Source organism: Hordeum vulgare, chromosome 5H (assembly GCF_904849725.1).
Source record: "Hordeum vulgare subsp. vulgare chromosome 5H, MorexV3_pseudomolecules_assembly, whole genome shotgun sequence".
NCBI lineage: Eukaryota > Viridiplantae > Streptophyta > Magnoliopsida > Poales > Poaceae > Hordeum > Hordeum vulgare.
Window position 1 is genome coordinate 113125903 of NC_058522.1, and position 12683 is coordinate 113138585.

The window sequence follows — 12683 nt, forward strand, 5'->3', positions numbered from 1 at the left end:
TGCGTTGGATCCAAATCAGACTGCTGAAAGATTGAGTTCAGACGGCTGGGATATGGGTTGCTAGGGGCAGAAATCGAGAAGGGAGACGTGAAGGCGGAAAGAGAAGATGTGGGTGGCGGCGGCGGATGGTCCAAAGTCATAGAATCAAGAGACCTCAGTACTAAACTGATGTCCCCTCCAGCGCCGCCACCTAATCTTCAATCTGCGCCGCCACATCTCTCCCTCCTCGATGAGCATCCCCTCAACGCTGGCAGCTGGATGTGGGGCACACAGGGTCCTAGCGGCGAGTGGGCGACAAAGAGGCCAGGGAATGCATGAAAGAAGGTAAAAGGGATAGGTAGACACACGAATCTCAAGAAGGAGAAAAATTGAACATTTGTGTTAGGATGTGCCAGAAGACAGGTAACACAACGCGGTTTGATGAGCGTCGTGCTGTTTAATGCTGGCCGTGTTTCCGTCCATCTATGCTTCCCTCTACGGGATGACCGAACTGTTATCAACAGGCCATCCTTCCAGTTGTGAAGCAACAAACACAAAACAGTTTTTCAATCACAAAACGCAAGCGGTAAAAACAGGAAATAGACAGCAAACTCGCCCGTTATAAGAAAGCATTTCCTCAGTTCAGGTCTCCAAATTGCTTCCGCACCGCGCCATGAGATAGCACATCAGAAGAACGAAAGTATTTAGTTTCATCATCATCGGACAGCTTCAGCACAAAGTAAAACGAAGAAAAGACTTATCGAAAACAAATTGTCCCTCAGAAACATTTGCATAGATGTATCAACAGATTGTATTTTTCAGACAAGGCTGAAACTTAAAATTTGTCCAGTCATCGGGAGGCCAAAACATCAAATAAACTTTTTTGTTATCAATGAATCGAATAGCAAAAATAGGGAAAAAAAACGAGCAAGAAGATCGGGTTGCTTGTTGGTTCAGATCCCTCTGGGTGATAATATGGATCTCATCAACGTATGAATCAGGCCACTACTTTAACATCACAGGTCATCACAGGGATCCGCGAACACCAAACTCAGATAGGAGCGAAAGAAAACGAAATACGGACAGAAAACCGGATGCAGTCTCCTCAGTTCAGGTCTCCAGTTCTTCCACATTGTGAATTTCAGAAGAACGAAAGTATTATTTGGGTCATCATCGGAGAACGAGCAGGGCCTAGAGAAAATAAAAAAAAGCAGAGCGATGCGAATCTGCAGCGAAAATCGACGCTAAAAATCGAGGAGAGGCGGAGAGATGCATAGGAGAGAAGGATGGGGGGCGGAAGAGGGATGCCACGTGTGGCGGCTGGGTTTGGTGGATGGTTAGGAAGGAGGATTTCTTTTGCATTTATAGGCTCCCGGTTAGGGTTGGACCGATTGCTTTCACCTCCTAACGTAATCTGCACCGTCCGATCTCGATCTCGATCTCGGCGGGGACGGTGTTTCCCGTTGCGAAACCTGGCCACACCGTCTCGTCCTCTGCCCTGCCGCCCACGGACGTACTGATATGGGCCACAAAATTACCAACACCCAAATTTGCCCAGCCCAGGCCGAACTGGTTAACTAATTAACTATGAACACATACCCTCCTCAAAAGAAAAACTATGAGCACATATTACTCCCTCCGTTCCTAAATATAAGTCTTTTTAGAAATTTCATTATAGGGCTATATACAAAGCAAAATGAGTGAATCTATACTCTAAAGTATGTCTATATACATCCATATATGGTCTCTCTAGTGAAACCTCTTAAAAGACTTACATTTACGAACGGAGGGAGTACATACCAACACGGTAAAACGAAAATGACCACATAAAGGAAAAATAATTTTGCTAAATATTGGTCATATTTTTACCGTGGAGCGGATTTCGTATTTTTTTTCTATTGTCATTTATGTAGAAGGGAATAGAGAAATTGGTGAAATAATTGTTGTATTGTTTGAGCCTTCATGATACAAAATAAATTATTCTTCATCCGAGGTAAATTTACGATTGTTCCATACATAAATAACATATGATATACAAATCGTTAAATTCATATTGATTCACAATATAAAATTTGACATAAAAACAAAATTATGGGTCACAAGACCTGAAAATTTGTTTTTTATGTACATTTTACACTATAGGGTTGCGCTATTCGTCACCGTGGATGAGGATTAGTTAATGCTTCACCCTCCTATTTTAGTATCAATGCAACGTGCTTTTACGTCCCGTAAATTTTATCTTACTTCACACATAAAAAGGAAACGTAAGAAAATTTGATTATTATTATTATTATTATTATTATTATTATTATTATTATTATATATATGGTACAAATGGAGAGACTAGAGTCCTAGCTACGGCAGGTTGTATGAGTTCAGGCCCCTCTGCGTGGAGATAACAGCCCTACGTCTGAGTGCTCTTGGAGCTTGTGTCGAGTGGAAATATGAGTGTTACAGGGATGCGAACCCTTGTGTGAGCGGGGAGGGATGGCTTATATAGAGTGAGTTACACCTCATAAGTGTCTGGCATGTAAGGTGCGGTAAGTGGGGTTTAAATGTGTACATTACTGATAACGTACGTAATAAATGATGTTTACTATGACAAGTTGAACACGTGCACGTTGGCCTCTTTGGAATGGCCTTTGGTCTTGTGCGTCGACTGGTTTCGGACTTCTCCGAGTGGAAGTTAATCACCGAGTGAGTGAGGGGTCCTCTAAGTGGTTCTGTACCGAGTGGATTAGACGTTGACTCCATCCAGTCGGAATTTCCTGTGTAGTCCTTAAGCTAATTAATGAGGTGCCCTTGGGTATGACATATAGGTCACGCATATAACCCTACCTTAGGGCTATATCCCCGTCATTAGCCCCCTAATGGATCAGGGTCCGAGTGGTAAAGGTGTCGATGTAAATCTTGTAGCAGCAGACTGAACTTGAACGTACTTCAGGGTCTTGCAGAATTGGGTATCAATTGAAGTCTTCAACATTCGCCCTGATCGATTATGTCGAGTAACACGTCTGAGTGAACTTGTAGGTCCGAGTGACTAACAAGATCTTGGGACGTGACGGGTCACCTTGTCAGTTCCGGATTTTTTTGGGATTTGAAATTTTCAGTTACCACGCGTCCCGCGGTGATGACACCATTGTGAGGCAAGTGGGGGGCGACGCCTCGATTACCACGCCTTGATCTTCGCCACGTATGTCGCATCTTCTAGCGATGGGATAAGCAAGGATCTGGCGGACCCATCGATCAGAGACCCAGTAGGCCAATTATAAAACCAGTCGGTGCTAGGGTTTTGAACGGCATCATCCTTCTCCTCCTCGGCTCTTCCTCCTCTCTTACCCTTCCAAACTTAGTCTCTAGATAGATCTCGTCGTTGCCAAGATGACAAAGGGGCAGAGTAGCAAGCTGGAGCGGGCCAAAAAGAATAAAGGCGACAAGCAGAAGAAGTCGCGCTGCCGCCGGGATGGATTCAGGGGATTTCCTCCGTTCCACGGTCCAAAAAGAAGATCTCCTGGAGCTTGTAGAGCACGGGGATGTTGGCGGAAAAGTCATGGAGGTTGCCTGGCGATGAAGCCGAACCAGAGACGCGCGAGGGGGAACGGGTCCACCTCTTGAACTACATCGAGCGAGGTTTCTCTCTGCCTCCCCATCCCTTTATTCGTGGGTTCTTGAACTTTTTTGGGGCTGGGTTGCACCATTTTCCGCCAAACGGCATTGCTCATCTTCCTGCTTTTGTCACTCCGTGTGAGTGTTTCCTGAGATGTCCTCCTCATTGGGGGTTGTTTAAGTATCTCTTCACCGTGCGATCCCAGTCGATGAAGAAAGTGAATCCGACTGATGACAAAACTCACATTATACAATTGTGTGGGGGTTTGGGGCTCCAAGAGAGGAGCAAAAGCACCTATCCCCACATGACCCTTCTGGAGTCAGTTCGCAATTGGCAATCCACCTGGTTCTATTGCAATGATCTTGCCTCCCCAAACATGTCGAGTGGTCTTCCTCCTTTTACTTTAGCGCGACCGAGTGCTCCTAGGGCTTTGATAATGTCAAGAGAGGAGAAGACCCAAGTAGAGCCTTTAGTGAACGCATTGATCGGCCTGGTTCGCGGCGGCATGACACGGATGGATTTGCTGGAGTCGTTCCTCGGACAGCGCATCCAGCCTCTATAGGCTAGGGATCATGCCATGTGGCATTACTCGGTCCCGGAAGTTTCCACTCGGTCTCATCCAGAGGAGGTAGACGAGGACACGGTGGCGAAGTGGATCCGCGACATTACTCGTCCTTGTGGCAATCCTCTGGGATCGAAGCGGGTTTTACTCTATTCCTCTCAGAATCCGTCGAATAATGTGGTAAGTCGTGCTTCATTGTATATCTTTGCATTGCAGTCGAGTGATTGAAATTCCCGTCGACCGATTTGGTGATATGTATCTCGCAGGCATGGATGAACATGTATTCACAAGTTTCGAAAGGTGTCCCGCTTGAGGTCGAGGAAGGGATCATGAAAGGTAGTGCTGAAAGTGACTATGTTGAAGACAACAAGGAGACCGAGGATGACTCAGAAGAGAGCGAAGAGGAGGCTTCATCTCCTTCTCACGCCGAACCTCGATCTAAGCAGCGCCATGATCCAGCAGCTACACCAAACAAGACCTTGGCGTCGAGTGGCCGAACTACTAAGAGGGTTAGGGGAGCATCCAGTGAACCAGCGGAGAAGTCCGCGAAGCTGCTAAAGCCCAGCACGTCAAAGCCTCGGAAGGCTCTGCCTCGGATGTGGATCTCCGTACCAGTCGCCTCGACGTAAGTGTTCATTCTTTTCGTTTGATCCGAGTGAACTTCCCTCGTTGATGTTGATCGAATGGAGTTTCTTTGTTAGAGCTGCAACTTTTGTGACGTCGCCGCCGAGAGAGGATGAAGATCTCATGGATTTAGACACCGCGGATGTGGTCACTTCTCAGTGAGGTGCGATCAAATTTTTACTCTGTTTTATGTCTTCATGCGTATAGTCTTCCAATTGGAATTTTTGACATTATTGTTTGTCAGCTTTGCTAGCTACACATGTCATCCATTTGGATGACGATGATCAGCAACGGACGACTGTTGAGTTGGCCCAAACTATGTCCGAGACGCCTCTGGTGAGTGCTCCTCCTCTCAGTTCAGTTATTGTCACCACTGTGCCGACTGCACTTCAATTGGGAACTCGAGTCGTAACTGCCGCGGCTTCAACTCCTTTGATGTCTGCATTTACAATGCGTCGAGTCCTAGAGGACCAGACTCGTGCTGCTAAGGAGGTCGTGATGCAGGTGGACTTGATGATGCAACGGGCCAAAGGAGCTGATACGTCTCAAACATATCTATAATTTTTGATGGTTTCACGCTGTTATCTTGTCTTCTTTGGTTGTTTTATGTACCTTTTATATCTTTTTTGGGACTAACTTATTAATTCAGTGCCAAGTGTCAGTTCCTGTTTTTTCCGTGTTTTTGACTCTTTTCAGATCTGATTTTGGAACGGAGTCCAAACGGAAGAAAAAACCCGAATGATTTTTTTCCCAAACGGAAGAAGATCACGGGGCCTTTGGGCCAGGCCACGTGGGCTCCAGGGAGCCCACAAGCCCCCACTCCGCCACCAGGGGGAGGCGGCGGTGGGCAGGCTTGTGGCCTCCCTGGGCGCCCCCTGACCTAGGTCTTTGGCCTATAAATTCCCAAATATTCCGCAAAAAATCAGGGGAGCCTCGAAAATACTTTTCCACCGCCGCAATCTTCCGTTTCCGCGAGATCTCACCTGGAGACACTTCCCGGCGCCCTCTCGGAGGGGACTTTGGAGTTGGAGGGCTTCTTCATCATCATCATCGCCCCTCCAATGACTCGTGAGTAGTTCCCTTCAGACCTACGGGTCCGTAGTTAGTAGCTAGATGGCTTCTTCTCTCTCTTGGTTCTTCAATACAAAGTTCTCCATGATCTTCATGGAGATCTATCCGATGTAATCTTCTTTGGCGGTGTGTTTGTCGAGATCCGATGAATTGTGGATTTGTGATCAGATTATCTATGATATATATTTGAGTCTTTGTTGATTTCTTATATGCATGATTTGATATCCTAGTAAGTCTCTCCGAGTCTTGGGTTTTGTTTGGCCAACTAGATCTATGATTCTTGCAATGGGAGAAGTGCTTGATTTTGGGTTCTACCATGTGGTGACCTTTCCCAGTGACAGTAGGGGCAGCAAGGGGCACATCAAGTAGTTGCCATCAAGGGTAAAAAGATGGGGGTTTTATCATTGGTTTGAGATTATCCCTCTACATCATGTCAACTTGCTTAAGGCATTACTCTGTTCTTATGGACTTAATACACTAGATGCATGTTGGATAGCGGTTGACGTGTGGAGTAATAGTAGTAGATGCAGACAGTATCGGTCTACTTGTTTTGGACGTGATGCCTATAGATATGATCATTGCATAGATATCGTCACGACTTTGCGCGGTTCTATCAATTGCTCGACAGTAATTTGTTCACCCACCGTCTACTTGCTTTCATGAGAGAAGCCACTAGTAAACACTACGGCCCCCGGGTCTATTCACATCCATCGTTTACACTTCCGCTTTTACTTTGCTTTGTTACTTTGTTGCTTTCAGTTCTCACTTGGCAAACAATCTATAAGGGATTGACAACCCCTTCATAGCGTTGGGAGCAAGCTTTTGTGTTTGTGCAGGATCTTGAGATACTCCTCCACCGGATTGATACCTTGGTTCTCAAACTGAGGGAAATATTTACCGTCACTGTGCTACATCACCCTTTTTGCTTCAAGGGAACACCAACGCAAGGCTCCAAGGCCACGGGGGGAATCCTTTGCATACTTGCATAGGAAGTCCCTTAAGGCGTAGCCGTAGCTGAAGGATTCCTGGTGTCGTCGACACACCTGTTTCTGGCGCCATTGGAAGGACTTTTGTGCATTAGCATAGCCGACATCAGAAGCATTTCTGTCGCCGTTGCCGGGGAGGAGGATCGCTTGCGAGGAGATCAAGACAAGAGTAATCTCCCGTCAACACGCCCATTTCTGGCGTCGTTGCCGGGGAGGAGAAATCAAGATCTATCCAAGTAGGTATCACAAACTCTTCTCTTGCATTTACTTTTGTTGCGAGTTGCCTCTCGTTTTCCTCTCCCCCACTTCACATTTGCCGTTTTCATTCGCCTTTCACCTTCGTCGTTTTCTTTTGCCTTTGTCGGTTCTCTTGCTTGCTTGTGTGCTTGTTTGTTTGCTGAAGTCGTCATGGCTGAAAACACCAAAATTTGCAACTCCTAGAGCACTAATAATAATGATTTTATTAGTACTCCGATTGCTCCCGCCACTAGTGCGGAATCGTATGAAATCAACGCAGCTTTGCTGAATCTTGTTATGAAAGAGCAATTCTCTGGCCTTCCTAGTGAAGATGCCGCATCCCATCTCAATACCTTCATTGAGCTTTGTGATATGCAAAAGAAAAGAGATGTGGATAATGACGTGATTAAGTTGAAACTTTTTCCTTTCTCGTTGCGAGATCGCGCAAAAACTTGGTTTTCTTCTTTGCATAAAAATAGTATCGATTCTTGGGATAAGTGCAAAGATGCTTACATATCCAAGTATTTTCCGCCGGCTAAGATCATCTCCTTACGTAACGATATCATGAATTTCAAGCAACTTGATCATGAACACGTTGCACAATCTTGGGAGAGGATGAAGCTTATGATTAGAAATTGTCCCGCTCATGGCTTGAGTTTGTGGATGATTATACAAATCTTTTATGCTGGCTTGAATTTCGCTTCTCGCAATATCTTGGACTCCGCCTCAGGTGGAACGTTCATGGAAATCACGTTAGGAGACACTACAAAACTCCTAGACAATATCGTGACCAACTACTCTCAGTGGCACACTGAAAGGTCGCCTGCTAGCAAAAAGGTGCACGCTATAGAAGAGATTAACTCGCTTAGTGCTAAGATGGACGAGTTGATGAATTTGGTTGCTAGTAGAAACGCTACCGTAGATCCTAATGACATGCCACTATCCTCTTTGATTGAGAGTAGCAACGCTAGTTTGGACGTGAATTTTGTTGGTAGGAACAATTTTGGCAACAACAATGCTTTTAGAGGAAACTATGTTCCTAGGCCTTTTCCTAGTAACTCCTCTAACAATTCTGACAATTTCTACGGCAACACTTATGGAAATCACAACAAATTACCCTATGATCTAGAGAGTAATATCAAAGAGTTCATCAACTCTCAAAAGATTTTCAATGCATCCATAGAGGAAAAACTACTCAAAATAGACGATTTGGCTAAGAGTGTTGATAGGATGTCTTGTGATATTGATGCTTTGAAAGTTAGATGCGCTCCTCCCATGGTCAACTTGGATGAAACTTTGAAAGCTATGCGTGCCTCCATGAATGAGAGCAAAGAAAGAACCGCCCAAATTCGCGCTAGACATGAATGGTTTAAAAGGGTGCGTTCTAGTGATGCAAATCACGAAGATCTTAAAGTGCTTGGTGTGTCTCCTCTTGAATCTTTGTTTTCACGTGTCAAACCTACTTATGGAGGGTCTGGATATGAATCCACTGTTGGGGAACGTCGCATGGGAAACAAAAAATTTCCTACGCGCACGAAGACCTATCATGGTGATGTCCATCTACGAGAGGGGATGAGTGATCTACGTACCCTTGTAGATCATACAGCAGAAGCGTTTAGAGAACGCGGTTGATGTAGTGGAACGTCCTCACGTCCCTCGATCCGCCCCGCGAACAATCCCGCGATCAGTCCCACGATCTAGTACCGAACGGACGGCACCTCCGCGTTCAGCACACGTACAGCTCGACGGTGATCTCGGCCTTCTTGATCCAGCAAGAGAGACGGAGAGGTAGAAGAGTTCTCCGGCAGCGTGACGGCGCTCCGGAGGTTGGTGATGATCTTGTCTCAGCAGGGCTCCGCCCGAGCTCCGCAGAAACACGATCTAGAGGAAAAACTATGGAGGTATGTGGTCGGGCAGCCGTGAGAAAGTCGTCTCAAATCTGCCCTAAAAGCCCCATATATATAGGAGGAGGGAGGGGGACCTTGCCTTGGGGTCCAAGGGATCCCCAAGGGGTCGGCCGAGCCAGGGGGGAGGACTCTCCCCCCCCAAACCGAGTCCTACTTGGTTTGGTGGGAGGGAGTCCTTCCCCTTCCCACTTCTTCCCTTTTTTTTTCTTTCCTTTTGATTTTTGTCTTTCTTGGCGCATAGGGGATTGGTGGGCTGTCCCACCAGCCCACTAAGGGCTGGTGTGACCCCCCCAAATGCCTATGGGCTTCCCCCGGAGTGGGTTGCCCCCCTCCGGTGAACTCCCGGAACCCATTCGTCATTCCCGGTACATTCCCGGTAACTCCGAAAACCTTCCGGTAATCAAATGAGGTCATCCTATATATCAATCTTCGTTTCCGGACCATTCCGGAAACCCTCGTGACGTCCGTGATCTCATCCGGGACTCCGAACAACATTCGGTAACCAACCATATAACTCAAATACGCATAAAACAACGTCGAACCTTAAGTGTGCAGACCCTGCGGGTTCGAGAACTATGCAGACATGACCCGAGAGACTCCTCGGTCAATATCCAATAGCGGGACCTGGATGCCCATATTGGATCCTACATATTCTACGAAGATCTTATCGTTTGAACCTCAGTGCCAAGGATTCGTATAATCCCGTATGTCATTCCCTTTGTCCTTCGGTATGTTACTTGCCCGAGATTCGATCGTCAGTATCCGTATACCTATTTCAACCTCGTTTACCGGCAAGTCTCTTTACTCGTTCCGTAATACAAGATCCCGTAACTTACACTAAGTTACATTGCTTGCAAGGCTTGTGTGTGATGTTGTATTACCGAGTGGGCCCCGAGATACCTCTCCGTCACACGGAGTGACAAATCCCAGTCTTGATCCATACTAACTCAACTAACACCTTCGGAGATACTTGTAGGGCATCTTTATAGTCACCCAGTTACGTTGCGACGTTTGATACACACAAAGCATTCCTCCGGTGTCAGTCAGTTATATGATCTCATGGTCATAGGAATAAATACTTGACACGCAGAAAACAGTAGCAAAAAAATGACACGATCAACATGCTACGTCTATTAGTTTGGGTCTAGTCCATCACGTGATTCTCCTAATGACGTGATCCAGTTATCAAGCAACAACACCTTGTTCATAATCAGAAGACACTGACTATCATCGATCAACTGGCTAGCCAACTAGAGGCATGCTAGGGACGGTGTTTTGTCTATGTATCCACACATGTAAATGAGTCTTCATTCAATACAATTATAGCATGGATAATAAACTATTATCTTGATACAGGAATTATAATAATAACTATACATTTATTATTGCCTCTAGGGCATAATTCCAACAGTCTCCCACTTGCACTAGAGTCAATAATCTAGCCCTCACATCACCATGTGAATCACATTGTAATAAATCTAACACCCATACAGTTCTGGTGTCGATCATGTTTTGGCCGTGGAAGAGGTTTAGTCAGCGGGTCTGCTACATTCAGATCCGTGTGCACTTTGCATATATTTACGTCCTCCTCCTCGACGTAGTCGCGGATGAGGTTGAAGCGTCGTTTGATGTGTCTGGTCTTCTTGTGAAACCTTGGTTCCTTTGCTAAGGCAATGGCACCAGTGTTGTCACAGAACAAGGTTATTGGATCCAGTGCACTTGGCACCACTCCAAGATCCGTCATGAACTGCTTCATCCAGACACCCTCCTTAGCCGCCTCCGAGGCAGCCATGTACTCCGCTTCACATGTAGAATCTGCTACGACGCTTTGCTTGGAACTGCACCAGCTTACTGCACCCCCATTAAGAATAAATACGTATCCGGTTTGCGACTTAGAGTCGTCCGGATCTGTGTCAAAGCTTGCATCGACGTAACCTTTTACGGCGAGCTCTTTGTCACCTCCATACACGAGAAACATCTCCTTAGTCCTTTTCAGGTACTTCAGGATATTCTTGACCGTCGTCCAGTGATCCACTCCTGGATTACTCTGGAACCTACCTGCCATACTTATGGCCAGGCTAACATCCGGTCTAGTGCACAGCATTGCATACATGATAGAGCCTATGGCTGAAGCATAGGGGACGGAGCGCATATGCTCTCTATCTTCATCAGTTGCTGGGCACTGAGTCTTACTCAATCTCGTACCTTGTAACACTGGCAAGAACCCTTTCTTGGACTGTTCCATTTTGAACCTCTTCAAAACTTTATCAAGGTATGTGCTTTGTGAAAGTCCTATCAGGCGTTTTGATCTATCCCTATAGATCTTAATGCCTAGAATGTAAGCAGCTTCTCCTAGGTCCTTCATAGAGAAACTTTTATTCAAGTAACCTTTTATGCTCTCCAAAAGCTCTACGTTGTTTCCAATCAGTAATATGTCATCCAGATATAATATTAGAAACGCCACAGAGCTCCCACTCACTTTCTTGTAAATACAAGATTCTCCAACCACTTGTATAAACCCAAATGCTTTGATCACCTCATCAAAGCGTTTGTTCCAACTCCGAGATGCTTGCACCAGTCCATAAATGGATCGCTGGAGCTTGCACACCTTGTCAGCATTTTCAGGATCGACAAAACCTTCGGGTTGCATCATATACAACTCTTCCTTAAGGAAACCGTTAAGGAACGCTGTTTTGACATCCATCTGCCAGATTTCATAATCGAAAAATGCAGCTATTGCCAACATGATTCTGACGGACTTAAGCATCGCTACGGGAGAGAAAGTCTCATCGTAGTCAATTCCTGGAACTTTGTGAAAAACCCTTTGCCACAAGTCGAGCTTTATAAACGGTCACATTACCGTCAGCGTCCGTCTTCTTCTTAAAGATCCATTTGTTCTGAATAGCCTTGCGGCCCTCAGGCAGTATCTCCAAAGTCCACACTTTGTTCTCATACATGGATCCTATCTCGGATTTCATGGCATCTAGCCATTTGTTGGAATCTGGGCCCACCATTGCTTCTTCATAATTAGCAGGTTCATTGTTGTCTAACAACATGATTGATAAGACGGGATTACCGTACCACTCTGGAGCAGCGCGTGATCTCGTCGACCTGCGTGGTTCAACAGAAACTTGAACTGGAGTTTCATGATCATCATCATTAACTTCCTCCTCAACCAGCGTCGCAATGACAGAGGTTTCCCCTTGCCCTGCGCCACCATCCAGAGGGATGAGAGGTTCGACAACCTCGTCAAATTCTATCTTCCTCCCACTCAATTCTCTCGAGAGAAACTCCTTCTCGAGAAAAGTTCCGTTCTTAGCAACAAACACTTTGCCCTCGGTTTTGAGATAGAAGGTGTACCCAACTGTCTCTTTTGGGTAACCTATGAAGACGCACTTTTCCGCTTTGGGTTCCAGCTTTTCAGGCTGAAGCTTTTTGACATAAGCATCACATCCCCAAACTTTAAGGAACGACAACTTTGGCCTTTTGCCATACCACAGTTCGTATGGTGTCGTCTCAACGGATTTCGATGGTGCCCTATTTAAAGTGAATGCAGCTATTTCTAATGCATAACCCCAAAACGATAACGACAAATCAGTAAGAGACATCATAGATCGCACCATTTCTAACAAAGTACGATTACGACGTTCGGACACACCATTACGCTGTGGTGTTCCAGGCGGTGTCAACTGCGAAACAATTCCACATTG

General features: G+C 45.9%; 2 non-coding genes and 1 pseudogene across 2 annotated transcripts; all 3 read right to left on the reverse strand.

Moving 5' to 3' along the window:
- Positions 1-384: 384 nt before the first annotated feature.
- Positions 385-528, reverse strand: LOC123400615. The gene has a single exon (XR_006610835.1). It is a non-coding gene; the product is annotated as a small nucleolar RNA snoR137 (small nucleolar RNA).
- An 82-nt stretch (positions 529-610) lies between these two features.
- Positions 611-706, reverse strand: LOC123400524 (annotated as a pseudogene).
- A 372-nt stretch (positions 707-1078) lies between these two features.
- LOC123400523 lies at positions 1079-1160 on the reverse strand. Its single transcript, XR_006610764.1, has one exon. It is a non-coding gene; the product is annotated as a small nucleolar RNA Z159/U59 (small nucleolar RNA).
- Positions 1161-12683: the final 11523 nt, after the last annotated feature.